We start from the raw sequence: 12589 nt of genomic DNA, 5'->3' as shown, positions 1-12589 counted from the left end.
TTAAACATAATTTAAAATTTTAAAAAAATTTTAAAAATTGAGTTCTCTATGTCTACATATCTGAATATCCAGCAAAGCAACATTTTCAAGCAGCTGACAGTACCAGCCATCACAGCTCTGCCTATCATTTTTATTTATTTCATATGTTTTCAATGACATACAGGTAGATTCAGCCATTTAATGCAATCATTTGGCTACAGCACATCTATGGTTAATTAGGATGAACACCTTCATTTTGTAATAGTCCCCAGATGGCTTGCTTCACACTCTGGCCAGAATAGTTAGTGTGGAGGTAATTTGAAATATATAATGGGTGGTCACAGTCCTATCCACAACCCTTGGTCAGGACCTTTGTTCTGTGGAGATGAGCAGCAGGCAGAGTCATGGGTACCCTTCCCTCCAGCAAGGTAATTTTTGTGGAGGGAAGCACCAGTTCCTGTATTCTAATGAGTTTTTAAAAGAATGTAACTTTGCATTTTCTGTGATTCTCATGAAGGAAAGGAGTGGAAGCTTCCAAACTTACTTTCTTTCCATGTCTCTGATAGAATCTGAACAGTACATATCCCAGACAGGGTACGAATGTGGATGTTACCTTATGAATTCATGATCATATAAGACTGGGAATGAAATGAGGCTAAATTTGCCCATATTGACTTGAATCCTTGCCACTCTAACATCCCAAACACACAGAGTTCAAACAGGTTCTGATAAAGTTTGAAGTCTTCCCTTCACTTGGCAAGTGTATTATCTCCCTTCAATGGGACAGCTAAAAATGTTGGACAGTGAGATGATAAAAATCATTTCCCATCATCCCAACAATCATTATCCTTCATTATGGTACTTTTATTAGCTCATAGGCATTATCAACACACAGGCATAATTTCGAGAGCATGAACTTGATTTCCCAAGACTCTATCAGTGGTATTTAGCAGGAATTTTCATGTGGCACAGAACATATCACTTAGCTTAGAGCAACACAGACACCAGAAACGCATCTTCTGGAAATGTGTACTTGAAAGCATGGCAGACAGAAAATAAAAGCAGATTGTTTTTTGGCCCATTCTTCAACAGGCCAAATAGTTTTTCCAGCTACTGTATGGTTTTATGCTTAATTATTTACACACAGACATCAGAAAAATCATATGGTATAAGCTCACAAGAAAGTGGTATTGCCAATATTTGTGTAATTGGAAAAGCATACATACGAATAAAGCTATGGATTTCTTTAATGTAGTTCTTTATATGCAGAAAGAAACAGAGGAAATGTAATGCACAATAAAGGAAACTATGCACAGGACAAAACAACCTTACTTTATGTTTTTGTTTTGCTTTTCTCTTCATTAATTAATTTGTGTCCTACTTATTGCTTGTTTTCCCTGAGGAAAGTTGTTTTTTTTTTACAGGGAAGCACCCAGCCTCCTCTTACAAGCACTCTCATTGTTCTGTACAAGAAAAATATGGATAGAAAATGGACTTACCAAAAGTTATAGAAAAACGGCAAAGCAGAGAGGAAGACCAGCCTTTTCCAGCTTAGCAAACACTGCCCGAGGAACACAAATAATTCCCCTCTCTAAAGGCTACTGCCCCTTCAGTCCTATTTAAGGGCAGATGCAGTGCTATATTTAGAACTAACCAAGTGATTCTCCCAAAACTGAGGTCAGCCTGATATGCAATAAGAGAGTGATATAAAGGCAAAAGAAAAGCATTAGCCTATATGCAGTTTAATACTGTATTTTAATAAAAGAAATAACTCCTTCCTTAAAAAGGAAGTTGTTTATGTTAAAAGTGGGGTTTCTTTTCCCAGCAACACCAAGCACATGGGAAGCAATTAAATGTCAGAAAACACTTTGAATCTTTTATTTAGAAAAGTTTGAAATTTTAAAATAATCAGTAACTTAGAAGACCAGTGAGGAGAAGTAAACTCCAGAATATTATTAGTAGAGACATGAGATTCCCTTGGTGCTTTGGGCTGTAAAATGAGCCTCCCTATTGCTTCCTTAAGAGCTCTCTGGATGTGAGAATGTCTGCAACATATGAAGGCATACTAGTTGTATAAAACCCCTATTTCCATCTCTATTACATCACCAGTCAATCTGACTGAGACAGATCTTTCTATGTCTTGTAGGTAAAATGGGAAGAATTTAATATGCACAGATACATAAACATGCAGAGGAAAAAATACAGTCAGAGCAGTCAACGCTGTGAGACCTTGGTGGTCCCTGATGGTTCCCAATTATTACTAACTAAAATGGACGCTTGCTGCCTTTAGGGCTCCTAGGTTTCTGTGCAGAAACCACAAGGCACCACTGTGGTGGCTCTGACATGTCCAGATGGCATGTGGTAGCAGCACTGGCTCTGCAGAGCTGGCAGGCTTGGGAACAGGCACTCTGCCCCATTCTGGTGGTAGGCAACCCCAGAGATTGCACCCAAATGGAGGAAGGGAAGGAAGGGTAGGACCTCTGACAAGGCTTTGTGACAAGCTTGAATAATTAATCACATTCCTCTTATTCTGTCTGAAAATAGGACAACATGACACGGAGAACCTGGCTATATGGCAGACCTAATCACACCTCATGACTTAGCCCATAATTACTCAAATAATCAGTGAGTCAGCAACATACAGAGGGTAGAGAATTCATTGATCTTAAAATTATTTGGATATAAAAAGATCTATTTTCAATTTACTTATATAGAAATCTGGTCAAAGTCACTACATGACAATCTCTTCCAGTGCTTGGTATGTGACACTGATACATGAACAATGTTCTTTTTAAGTCATATATTATTCTCATGTATACGTACAGGAAAGCAGAGCAAGAGGTGGAAAAGCCTTTAAATAACTGATTTTTATCCCGTCTACAGTGTTCATCCAAGTTTCCTAAATAGGTCTGGTAAGGATCTTTCTTACATTTGTATCATCTAGGGCTACCATTTGCTTGAAACAGACTTCTCCCTTCCTCCCATTGATCTTGAATTATAACTCAGTCTGACAGAATTAGATCTACAGAGACAGGCAGAGTGGAATGACTGCATATGCCCTGAATGTAGATGTTGCTTCAGAAGCAGCTGTCAAAGTAATTAGCATGTAATAATCCACAGCAAACCCACTTTACTTATCCAGCTCCATCTCTTCTTCCCTATTGAATTTTCCTGTGGGAGGAAAAAGGTCATTTTTCAGGAAAACTTGAAAGTTCTCACTACACTCTGCTTTTCATTTCTTGTTCTATATTTATTATCTCTACAGAAATGGAGGCATTTACAGCCTGCTCTGTCTGCCTTTACACTTGAGCACTCTTCTATTTTAAGTTTTCTTCAGGGTGTGGCTGGATGACAGAAATATGGAAGTGCATCTTAAGGACTCTGGGAAAAATGCCAAAGGTAAGAACAAGCCATGTAGGAGGGCCAGTCCCAGGTTATGTCCAGGAAAGACAATAGATAAATTCTTCTTCTCTTCATAGGTGTTACAAAATAAGATAGAAGGGAAAACTGCAATATTGTGTTATTCACTGGTGGTAAAATTTAGGCAGCAGAGCACCAAAAATTATCCAACTATGAAATAATTTACATTATATTCCTACTTTTCCCCTAACACAGAAAGTGCCTTCTCCTGATCCCTCCACTTCCTAAACAGATCTTCCCTAAGTACTTTTCTAAAGCAGAGATTTAATAGGGTACCAAAAGGATTATTCAAGCAGTTTGAACTTAGAATGTGCTAAAATCCTTTTGTGAATTTGATATTTTAGAATTACTTCTTTATCTTATGCCAGTCTCTTGATGGGGTTGCTCAATTGATAGAGGCCTAAGTAATGTCTCAACTACTCCAGCAAAGGGGAGGACAAAGAACTGAAATGGAGCTCAGGAAAAAGAGGTGTTAGCTTTTTAGCCATTTGATTAAACATCAAAACAGTAATGAAATGAAATGTAATGGTGTTAGAAGAGGTATGTTTTTAGCCAATAAGGGTGCCTTAGTAGCAGCCTTGCGCTTTTAGCTTTCTCCAGCTCCAAGAAAGCATAATGCATCTTTGTATGGCAGCTTCTGAAGTCCAGCTTTGTTAATATGTTAACTACTGATTTCTTCAAATTCTTGATGCGTATTTACAGCTTCATTTAAATTAAGAGATTGGTAACTAGCAATGAGGTTCCTCATCTCTGCAGCAGTCCTAGTTATTCACACAGCCTTGTGGTGAGGTTTTTAAAGCCATGCTAGAACAATGGACACTGTGCATTGGTGACCTTCGAGCAGTCTCTCTTCACAGTTACCCAAGTCCCAGCATCTTCCTTGGTATTACAAATGAAAGACAAAACAGTGCATGCAATTTCAACCACTTAAAAAATTAAATCATGCAATTTCAACCACTTAAAAAATTAAATCATGTTCTTTCCTCTGTTAATGGTCAGAAATTGACCATTGGTCAGAAATTCAGGATTATCAGTTATGGGCTCCACATAGAAACCAAATAGAAAGTGTCTCAGAGGAGAATATCACCACCTGAAGGACTGAACTCAAAACACTTTTGGAGGGAGTACACATGCTCATGAAGATTAGGTAGCAAGAGAAAAGTAACAGATGCTCTTAACAGCACTGTAAATCTGCAGATTTGTGCAGTTGAGCACAAGTCCCCAAGGGAAATACACCTTACTGCCTCTTTCAGGTGGGGAGAGATCAAACCCATACTGACTTCTAAGAAGCCTAAGCACTTCTCTCTCTACCTCCTCTTTTCTGCTTATTTTCTTTTTTGTTCTTGATGCATTTTCTCTTCTTCTACTAGAACTTCCTGATTTTTTTTCAGTGCCCAACTTGCAAGTATTTTAAGTCTGACTTCAAGCAGCTGAGAGCTGTCAAAAGCTGAAACTACCCTTCCCAGAAGTGAGACTATGCTGTGTGGACATGAGACCAGAGAAGAGTCAAGTAATTTGGAGGAGGAGAAGGAGGAAAATACACTTCCAACTAAGGGAAGGGTGTAAAACTCGCAGGAGAGAGGACAATGGCAGCTGAAGGAAAACAAAACAACAACAAAAAAAACCCCACATTAGATGCAAGGTGTTTTAAATAGCCAGACAAGGATTTTCAATCAGCAATTTATATGAGCTAGACTAAACTAGATCAAACAATTTTAGCATAAGTCTTTGAACAAATACTAAGCGTACAAAATGTTGGGATTTTTTTCCTGAAATATAAGGCAAAGTAAATCTTTTAGTAAGTATCCTCATTTATATCTAAGAAGACAAACACACCACTGAGTTACAACTCACTGAGCTACAGCAAATCAATTAGTTTTTTTAGATATCTAAACAGAAATGTGTCCCCCTGTCGTGCTGCAGGGGAACTGTGAGTATATGGGACACTGGGAGGAGACAGAGCCAGAACAGATGACCTAAACTTACCAAAGGGATGTTCCAGACCATATGACATCATGCTCAGTACATAAAATGGAGGAAAGAAAGGAGAAGGGGGGGACATTTGGAGTGACAGCATTTGTCTTCCCAAGTAACTGCTGCATGTGATGGGAACCTGCTCTCCTGGAGATGGCTGAAAACCTGCCTGCCCTTGGGAAGCAGTGAATTCCTTGGTTTGTTGTGTTTGTGTGTGCAGTTTTTGCTTTTCCTGTTAAACTGTCTTTATCTCAGCCCAGGAAATATGTATGTAGTATGTTTTACCTTTCCAATTCTCTCCCTGATCCTGCTGGTGGGAGTGAGCAAGTGTTTGTGTGGGGTTTGGCTGCTGGCTGGGGCTAGACCATGACAAGAACACAAAACCTCTCTGGGCAGCCAGGGCCAGCTCTTGGGTACTCTCACAGTGGGGGAGAAAAAGATAAAAAGAAATTTTCTAATGTTCATAACCTCTGTGTTTGGGTTTGTGTCTCTGACTGTAACTGACTCTGGTTCTGTCCCTTTCTCATCTTGGGCTGGCAGAAGCCAAAGGTCACTGGTGAAAGCACAGACATGAGACCCTCCAGGTTCACAAGTGCACACACATTTGCTGTCTGGCTGCCTACTCTCTCTCTGTCTGTCTGTGTCATGCTTGCTGCAAACAGATGCACACTCTCACTATGGCTGATGTTGCAGCTACCCCACATCCATGGGTCCCCCAGATAGTTATACGTAGGGTGTAAGGGCACCTAAAACCCCCAGTCTGACGCCAATAGCCAGCAGCCAGTTCCCCCAGTAACTGTCAGTCAGTCCATGCAATACTGGCACGCATGGATGAAGAGTGAGGTGTCACAGATATACAGTTAAGAAAGGTTTGAATTAAGACAAGACAGACTGTGGTGATCAGGCACAGGGCTCAGTCAGATAAATGTGTTTTATATGCTGTCAGCCCTTTCTGTAGCCCTTTCTAGGTAATCCTCTCTTTGTTCCTCTGATTTCTTCCCCTAAGCATTTCTTCATCACTTTATGCAGGTCCACCAATTCTCACACCCCTGGTGCAGTGCTCAGGATCTTCACTCACCCCATCCCAACATCTTCAGGTAAAATCTTCTCACATTCCACATATCCTCACACATAATGTGGAAATTATCTGCTCCTGTTTCACAGAGGAAAAAGAGAAGGAAAGGAAAACATAGCAGATCACACGGCAGGGCCTGCATGATGAGTCCAACGTGAGAGCTGACATGAAAACCTCAAATGGTATCAAGTTCAGACATACCCCTCTATTCAAGGTCATTGAACTTTTTATGGCATATCCAACAGTTCATGTCACTGAAAGCACAGAGCTATGACGTGTATGTCTCATGCCACACGATATGCTGCCTGACATATATGATCATTACTGTACTTTAGAATAATGAACTTCTACTGTATTCCTGGAAGCAGGTAACTCTCATTAAAAAAATCACATTTTTTTTTTATTTCAGAACTAAATTACTTACATCCACAACAGCTCCAAGGAATGAAGATCTAGCAAGATTTCATTGTAAATGGGCAAGAACTATTGCAAATGCAGATCAGGCACAATTTTCTTAAGGAGTTGTAGCAGCTGGACCCCTTAATTCCTGTTCCTCACTACTGCTGTATGTCTTTGATTCTGTAGTTGCTATAAGCCAAAAGAATGAGTTTACCATGGGTAGATATAACAAGAAGTGTGCTAAGAATGATGGTCTCAGGCAGGCCCCAAATTTGCAGTGTTTTGATAGATTTTCTTATTTTTAGTAAGAACAAAGGAAAAAAACTTCTGTTTAGCAGAAGTGTTAATGAACCACACTGATTCTTCTCCAACTACTCAGTAATTGCTTCTCCAGGTCTTCAAGAGCAATGCCATAGTGCATACAAAACAAAGCAGTATTTCATTACATCTTCACACTGAAGAGATCTTCTTGATTATTCCATGACAATCTCCAAATACTGTTTCTCTCTATGATCCATATAATGGTGCTTCAGGTCAAGCTACATTTGGAGGTTACCAGTTTTCTCCATTCTTGCTACTTTTGCTGAAATCTTTGTCCCTGCCATTTAACTGATTATTTAATCTTCTCACTCTTTGCCATTCAGTTGCCACTAAATCAGTCATCCACCAGTATCCTTGACCCATTTGACAAGGCGTCAAAGACTCATTTCATTTCAAAGGGTGTTTTTACCCAAATAAAAACTGTAGGATTCCCTGCATAAACACTGTTCCCATTAAAATAAAACTTAGAAAAGTTATTCTCAATTTGTTCTCTTTTTTTCATCATTCATCCAGACTAGGTCTTTTTTCACATACTGGCCTGCTCTGCAACTGTATTTTAATTATTTATTTTAATTTTAAATTTTAATCAAATTTAAATTAAGGTAATGTTTACATTACTGATTGAGAATCTTAAAGATATAATTACATATATTTTGATTTCTACCTTACTGATATCTGAATCAAACAATTTTTCTATTAGTCTTAACTTTAATCTGAGATTGTTATGTGTTCCAGATACACAGATAGATTGAGACGGCAGTAAAATTTTTGCACCTTTTTTATTCTTTTTTTACTTTTTTTACTTTTACTCTGATTTTCAACTGCAATTAGGCAGTATTAAGTACTACCAGCATCTGGTATCCACTGTAACATATCCTAAGTAAATGGTAGGCATATTCAGAGAGCTGCAAGACCAAAGCAGGCTTTCATCCAGCTTAATAAATATCTTGAGGCTTACGTCACTTCAGAACGGCACAGAATGTAAAGCTCTGAATGCTTAGGACAGCTGTCCTCCTTCCCTGCCTCAGTGGCCTTTCTGATTACACTTGTACCCAATCCCATCCACTGGCAGTGTTTCCCAAGTGACACAAATACTGCAGCAGCACAGGAGATGAAAAAATCTTGGGCTGAGTGTGGTCGTCAAGATGTCTGTGTATTTATGACAGGACAACAACAGCAACATCACAACATTACAGAAACCATTGAGGTTGCCTAGATCCCCAGTGAGTTCAACAAATGAGAGATGGATGTTCTTTACCTGACAAAGGGACCCAAATCAGCTGCCTGGAATTTCCAATGCATAGGAACTCTTGATTGGAAACACATAGTTTGAAGGCAGAGTATCATAGTCATCGCTGCCTTATTTATACCTTAGAGTCGATTTAGTTGTGTCAGCTACTTCTGTGCAGTGACACCACACAATTGATAAAATATGGTTAAAATACCAGCTGGCTGAAGTACTTGTACTATAAAAGGAAATAGGTCTTAATTTGGATATATACAGGAATTAATCCTTACTCATTACTCACACTTTTCTCCTACTCTTAATTGTTTAGTGTATGTAAAATAAAGTGCCTTTTTTTCTAAAATTTAAATATGCTTAGCATTACTTTCCTCACTGTAGTTTTTTGCTGGCTTCTCAGATTTAAAAAAACACTGTATTTTGTTCCTCTGAAGGTGCTTATATACTAACCCTCAAACTTCACCTTCCCACTGCTTTTGCACTGCAATTGTTAGACAGATATTGGTTCAATATACTGACTGCATTCTGGCAGTGCAGTATTCTAGCACAAAGATGATAGTACTCTGTGAACAAGGTAGAAAAAAAACAAAGAATTGAAACAAGTTTGGGTTTGTAATTTTCCAGATGTGTGAAAAAAGAGAATGATTCTTTGGAGATAATGGAAGCAGGCAAGGAAGTAACAAGGAAATTAGAACTATGTATTGACATAATAGTGGATGGTCAACCAGAGATGAGAGACAGACATAGATCATGGCAAACATTAAGCAGTGGAAGAAATAGTTCGCAGTGATACCTTACCAGCAGTGTGCCTTTGTGCCTTTCTCCAACTTTTTATTATATTTAGTGTAAAAAAAATTGTGCTGCTTTTTTTAGAGTTGAAATTTGCCTATCATTACCTTCCATGTAATAGTTCATATCAGAGAAGCAGTATGAACTTGCCAGCAGTGTGTCTTTCGGGCCAAGAAGGCAAATAATATCCTGGGGTGTATTAGGAAGAGCATTGCCAGCAGGTCACAGGAGGTGATCCTGTCCCTGTGCTCAGCCCTGGTGAGGCCACGTCTGGAGTGCTGTGTCCAGTTCTGGGCTCCTCAGGGAGAGAGAACCATGCAGCCCCTGGAGCAGGTCCAGCAGAGGACTATGAAAATGATTAAGTGTCTGGAACATCTTGTACAAGGAAAGGGTGAGTGAGCTGGGCCTTTTCAGTCTCAGGAAGGGATGACTGAGATGGCTACAGGTATCTGAAGGGAGCGTGTCAGAGGATGTTTCCAGGCTCTGCTCAGTGGTGCCCAGCAGTAGGACAAGAGGCAATGGGCAGAAACTGATGCACAGGAAGTTCCACCTGAACATGAGGAAGAATTTTACTGTGCAGGTGACTGAGCACTAGAACAGATTGGCCAGAGATGCTGTGGAGTCTCCTTCACTGGAGATATTCAAGAATCATTTGGGCACAAATCCTTTAGGATGGCCTTGCTTGAGCAGAGAGGTTGGACCGCAGGATCTACTGTGGTCTTTTCCACATGACCCATCCTCTGATTCTGTGATTCTCTTACAAAAAAAATAATATACCAGAAGTAGGAAGTGTGTAGGAAAAGGAACCTTACCAAAAGGACACCTTAGTATTATGGTATTTTCAGAAGTTTTCTAGGAAATGCTAATTAAGCAACCTGCATTGCATTCCTAAACTGTAATATAAAAGCTTCGACTTGAGCTTCAACTTTGTGTCTATAAAAAGACAAATATCCATTGTTGATGTTTTTTCCTGCTAAATCCTAGGTAAAATTAGTATAAAGATGTAAAGAGTATAAAGCTGATTGTGATAGCTGCTGATGAAGAGACTGCCTGACAGCTTGGAAGATTATGTCCTTGCAGGAGTCATGAAAGAAGCCAGTAAACAGAGGCCTGGGAAAGTAAGATCTCTTTTCTGGAATTTAGATGGGCAACAGAATATGATGACTGGTTTTCTGCACACTTTTGATGAATCACACACTTTAAACATGAGTTGATACATGTGGAACAGAGCTACTGCCTCCATTTTCATCCAGACAAAAGATATGGCACCAAAAAGAAAACAGGCTACACATGAAATCTCCCTAATAGCAGAAAGGAACATACGTGCAGCATTAACTCCCTTTCTAACAGAAGTATGACGGGAATTTCCTCATGTGGCACATGCCCTGGGACACAATTGTGCCTCGTGACAACCACATAGAAATAGTCCACTAAAGCTCAACTCTCAGGTAATATAGAGCAGCTGTCTCAACAGTTTGACTTCTGATTTGTTGTGTGCCTTCTCCATTATTATTGCTTGCTATTCCACCTCCTCCCTCCTCCCCATAACTCCCTTAATAATTCTCAAGAAGAAAAGGGAGATGTCCAGATGTCCCATCATTAATGCCAGCCCAGAGGATGAGACAATGACCATGATGACAATGACACTCTCACTCACCACTCAGACAGTAACAAGCAGGGTAACACATAACTAATAATGGCATCCATTAGTCTTCTGATGGGTCTTTCTGCAGGCAGTCAAACTTCCTGCTGATGGAACTCACAGGTACTTGGAACATGGTGAGTTCATGAAAGCAGCCCTCCACATCCAGCCCTCCTGAATTCACAGCTGAAGAGGTGTTATATTCCTTCCGTACAGGACCTGACCTGCAATTGGGTAAGCGGATGTAAATTTCGTGCAGGAGCAGCACAACACATACATTTGCTTTGTTCTTTAAATTTTTCCTAGGGACCTGATATTTGCTGTAGACAGACCAAGGACACCAAATGTACCTCTGGGCCTGGTGTAATAAAGTCATTCTAATGTTAAGACAAAACTGATGAAATATACACCAGGGATGTTAAGGAGGAAAAGGTCAAAGATCTGCCATTCCAGAAGCTAATGAACATTTGCTTGGTGAATGTATTCTGTTGAAAGAAAAGAATAGAGAACAGCAACCAAGTAAGGAGGAAAGATAAATCTTTCTGTGTATGAAAGAGATCTGAAGAGGAACCAAGTATGATGATATCTTTCTAGACAGATACATTACAGCTAAAGATCAACACCAAAGATCAACAACTTCCTCCAGGAAATAATTTAAATAGCAGCTGTCCAAAGACAGCTGCCTGTGAAAGTTGTTTAAAATTAATAATACCCAGAATCACCTCAGATTTCTTTAAAACATTCAAGGAAGTTTCATGACTTGATAATTCTGGCCACCATTTACAAGACTACCAACTAGTATTTCATTTACCATACTTGGAGTAATTGTTATGTGCATTATTAAAATTTTTATACATAAATATTTACACAGACATATCATGGCAATGATTAAAGGATTAGAGCAACTGATATACAGGGAGAGGATGAGAAATCTTGGCTGCTTATCCTGGAGATAAGAAATTTCAGGGGATTTTATGAATGTGTATAAATACCTAAAGGAAGGGTCTAAAGAAGACAGAGCCAGACTCTTTTTAGTGATGCCCAGGAATGTGATTAGCTGTAGATTGGCCCTGGGGAACTGAGATGTGGCCAAGGGCAGGGCAGGAGGAGGCTCTTATTAACTCCAAAGTTACATTTGGGAAGGAAAGTTGAAAGGTGAAAGTCTCCTCCACACCTTTGAGTTCTCTTCAATCACATTGCATTGTGTTGGCCATCAGTGAAACTGCTTTGATCAGGAAATGTCTACTGCCTGCCCTATACCACAGAATGTAGCTTTTGGTGAGTAAGGAATCCAAAATAACAGAGCAAGGTTTCCATGAAATAGCATTTGCCTTTAGACAACTGGTCCATTCAGATGCTGGATTTTATTTTAAAGCTGCTTTTAACTTCTTCAATATATTATGATTCACAAACTCCAGTTTTAAATAGGCAAGTTTCAGTGATTTCAATATTGCAAATTGTTTAAACTTTACACTGCAATGTAATGATAAATGTCAAACTTCATATTAAATATCATACTTATATAGATATTATCTTGCATTCAACAGATAACTACATCTGTGAATATGGAATTGCTAGCAAAGGCTTCTCATGTCCAAGGAGGAGTTTCAGGCCACAATGAAGGTTTACTTACATTGTTTATGAATTCTTAGGATACACTTCTGTCTTCCCTTCACTTCACTTCTGAGCTTTCCTGAGTGGGAAAGCTCAGGACAGCAGATCAGCCATGGGTGTAGGGCCCAGCCTG

General features: G+C 39.4%; 1 protein-coding gene across 4 annotated transcripts in view; it reads right to left on the bottom strand.

The window, feature by feature from the left end:
- MYOM2 (myomesin 2) overlaps positions 1-1575 on the bottom strand; it is a 78124-nt gene extending 76549 nt beyond the window's left edge. For all 4 annotated transcript variants that reach the window (XM_058836264.1, XM_058836266.1, XM_058836265.1 and 1 more), the window contains exon 1: positions 1479-1575. The gene's annotated coding sequence lies outside the window, so the exon portion shown is untranslated. The remainder of the gene's footprint in view (positions 1-1478) is intronic.
- Positions 1576-12589: the final 11014 nt, after the last annotated feature.

This window comes from Poecile atricapillus, chromosome 3 (assembly GCF_030490865.1).
Source record: "Poecile atricapillus isolate bPoeAtr1 chromosome 3, bPoeAtr1.hap1, whole genome shotgun sequence".
Taxonomy (NCBI): domain Eukaryota; kingdom Metazoa; phylum Chordata; class Aves; order Passeriformes; family Paridae; genus Poecile; species Poecile atricapillus.
The sequence above is the reverse complement of the archived record's forward strand: the minus strand, read 5'-3'. Positions and strand labels throughout refer to the sequence as shown.